The sequence below is a fragment of the Bufo gargarizans genome, chromosome 2 (genome assembly GCF_014858855.1).
Source record: "Bufo gargarizans isolate SCDJY-AF-19 chromosome 2, ASM1485885v1, whole genome shotgun sequence".
Taxonomy (NCBI): Eukaryota; Metazoa; Chordata; class Amphibia; order Anura; family Bufonidae; genus Bufo; species Bufo gargarizans.
In genome coordinates this window covers 702684227-702688419 of record NC_058081.1, presented here as the reverse complement: position 1 = coordinate 702688419, position 4193 = coordinate 702684227, and positions in this window count along the sequence as shown.

Here is a 4193-nt window from a genome sequence, read left to right as displayed (position 1 = left end):
TTAATTTATTACCTTATATATGCAGTATTCCAGTATTTGAGTGCTCAGCCCAATCTTTAACTTCCTTTTATATATAATTGAGTTGGTTGGGTGGATCAACGGGGCTTTGTAGCGCCACTCCTTTGTTAAAGGTACAGTAAGCCACTATTACCGTTGTCTTTTCCCGATATTCCTAAAACCACCTCCCCATTTTCTGAAACTGTATGGCGGCTACAATCCTGGCCTGACTGGGGGTCATGTGTGCCATACAACAAATATCCAGGACTAATGTCTGCCATCGGCGGTAAAGCCGATCACAGGAATTTAACACTTCAGATGCTGTGATCAAATGTGCCAACGTAATCTGAGCACAAAACCCAGAAGTGCTGCAATTCCGACCTTGGAACAGCTCCCCAATGTGACGATTGGGGGGAGCTGTTTATTGCCAGTGAAAGGCAAGGGCATGCTGCGGCTCTGATGCTTTTCGCAAGAATATTCCAATGTAGGCCTGCAGGTGGCAGCACTACATTGCAATATACTGAATCTATATGTTCAATGGATTTATTTCCATTGACACTTAGAAGCGGTAATATAACGATTGTATGATGTTTGGGCGCCTACAACCTAGTAGAAAAAAAAAGCTATAAAAATAACAAACGACTGGCATAGCAACATGTGTAAAAACACCCCTACCATTAAAATATTCAGTGTAACAGAAAAAAAAAAAAAAAAAAAGTTGCTATTTTTTCTCACTTCAACTCCCACAAAAAAGTAATAAAAAGTTACATCCACAAAATGGTATTAATAAAAACTACCGACCATCCTGCAAAAAATGAGCCCTCACTCAGCCCTGTGGACATAACAAAAAAAAAAAAGTTATGGGGGTCAAATTATGGCGATAAAAATAAAACATACACATTATATTATATATAATTTTCAAATACAAGAAAAACTGTGTGTGGTATATGTAATTGTACTGACCCAGAGAATGAAGGGCACAGGTTGGTTTTACCGTATAGTAAACGCCATAAAAACAAAACTGGTGGAATTTTTTTTTTTTTCCAGCTTCCTACTTTGTTGTATGAAATAATAAATGGTGCCATTAGAAAGTACAACCTGTTCTGCAAAAAAACAAGCCCTCAATCGTCTGTGAATAGAGAAATAAAAAAGGTATTGGTCCGGGTAGGCAAGGAGAGAAAAATGAAAAAAGCGGAGAATTGCCAGGGGTAGAAGGGGTGTCATATATCTTCTATATAAAAAGAATCTTCATATAAGGGCCCATTCACACGACCGTATGTACGGATCCGTAGCTGTTCGGCGGAAGGTCTGCTGATATATTCATTTCTATGGGCCCTCAAAGGATGTGGAAAGCACACTGTGTGCTGTCCGCGTCTGTTATTCCGTACTGTGGCTCTGCAGAAAACATAGAACATGTCCTATTCCTATAGGCATTTTCTATTATGGTTGCGGCCATGTGCGGTCCGCAAATTGCGGAACACTCATGGCCGGTGTCCGTGTTTTGCGGATCGCAAAGCCATACAGTCGTGTGAATGGGCCCTAAAAGAGGATAAAATAAATAAAAATTATATATATATATATATATATATATATATATAGCAGCACTCCAAATTGTGATGAAAGAAAGTGGACGGTTTATTCACCCATCTAGCAGCAACGTTTCAGCTCTCTCATTGGAGCCTTTGTCCAGCTGAATAACGTGTGCATAGTGGCATACATAAATAGTGCAAACAATTTCATAATTACAAATCAATAATTAAACAATAAAGTGCAAGTGCGTCAAGAATACAACAGTGTTAAAAATACAATTCATCTGTCGCCATGAATATATCCCAACTAGCTGTGAACATGATCATATAAAATACATATCGTGATCGGTACAGTGAAAAAAAAAAATCTATAAACATACATGATTGCCAATCCAATATAGTAAAGTGTACACAGTGTATGGCAATGACAAATCAATTAAAACATTAAAAAACTTTGAATGAGTCACGTTGAATCACAGAGACCTGGTGGAATCTGCTGGCGTCCGGAAAGGCAATCGGCGCATGCGCCGCTCCATGTGCTCTCGTGAGACACGTGATAATGGCAGAGAGTACGGGAACCACAGTAAAGATGGCCGCTGTCCAGCTTTGCACCAGGGCGCATGCTCATGCCCATACAGGCCGGCAGGTTCCCTGTACAGAATCACAAGACACGCTTACAGTGTCCAGAGCTCCGCAGTTTAAAGCAGATAAAACCAATCCACAAACGAAAGATCGGCGGGTGAGCACCAGTCTCCGTAGCGGAATGGCCGTATCAGGGGGGCATCACGGCCTGTCAAACCGCGTACACACCTCTGTCCAGTTCACAACTAGTTGGGATATAATCATGGCGACAGATGAATTGTATTTTTAACACTTGTATTCTTGACGCACTTGCACTTTATTGTTTAATTATTGATTTGTAATTATGAATTGGTTTGCACTATTTATGTATGCCACTATGCACATGTTATTCAGCTGGACAAAGGCTCCAATGAGAGAGCTGAAACGTTGCTGCTAGATGGGTGAATAAACCGTCCACTTTTTTTCATCACAATTTGGAGTGCTGCCTTTTTTCTTCTATATTCATTTGGGACCTTGGCCTCAGGCCCCCAGGAGGACTTGCACCCGTGTTCAATGTGTGCTGCTTTTTTTCTATATATATATATATATATATATATATATATACACACACACACCTTTTAAGTTCTTTTATTGAGAATCTTAATTTGTGCAAGCAGTGAAACAAAGGGACAATTGTATATGCAAAATATGTCGTTTATTATAAAACAAAGAATATAAAATCAATACAATTGCAAAACAAACTATGAAGTTACAAAATAATACCTAAAATATGCCACACGGTGGTGCTATCACACCCCTATCTCACCAGCACAGTATAACTTAATTATATGACAAACCAATAATTTATATACCAAGAGAAACCTGTTTATCAAACAGGTTATAACAATAAAACACTGGTTATACAGGAAAATAAATGTTATCCCTTGACTCTGTTTCCTTATGACCAATTAAAAATATATGATATTAATATGATAAAAAAATTCAGCTCGACAATCAGACTATGGAAAATAACTTTCCAAGGGTTTAGTTCTCTTTTCAAATAATGTCAGATCTTCCATTAACACTATGCATCTTTGCTAAGAGAATAATCTGCATTATGGAGGCGCCTAACACTATATATTCCCACAGTATGGGAACTCTTGGCTTTATACCGAGAGAAATATCTTATTAATATCACGAGCAGTAAACACAATATACGTTACCGGGTCAGAGGTAGACAGAGTTCAGATTGGACCAGTTCTCAAGAACTTTCCTAGTAATTCCAAAAAAAAATCCAAGTTTTCTTCTGGTACAGATTTCTTTTTTATTTTTTATTTTTTTTCTTCTTGATTGAATGGATCTATCCTTTGATGCTCTGCACACGAGTAATTATTCCCCACCTTATCTAAGAAACATCCCCTTCTAGATTAGGGATTTCGAATTAGGTAAGGTGGGTGTATTTGCAAGCTAATAACACAATGATGTCATATTAACCCTTGACATGGAAAAAAAAAAGGAATTATAATATAATATTGTGCATCTCCAGATGGCACTTTGGTACTGCAGATGAATATCACAACCTTAAACATTAATTCTAAATACCTAATAATATGTTCACATGACCTTCTTAACCTTTTTAATATACATCATTGAGGAAGGTCTTTTCTTGACACTTTTAATTACCTATAACCTAGACTTGAATATATGTTAACTTGATAACGATATATATAACGGCCTGGATACTCGGCATCGGGACTTGTATATTTTACTTATCTACATGGATGAATAACTATCGTCTGAAATAACATTCTTCTCAGAAATCCAATTACCAGAAACTTACTTCAGTGTTTCTAAATCTTCTACAGGATTCGTTCTAAATGACATATACATGGTATAATATATATATATACACCTATACATTGTTACACATCAATAACACATTATACAAATTATTGGTTAAAATATGTTGTAAAACTAAATATACCATACAGAAATATATTGAATTTAATTATGAATGTGAATTGAACGTCATACAGCAGGTGCGCCTTAAGGATATGAATTCTTATCTTCTCATGGCTTATCCATGAAACAACATTGTTCCCTTCA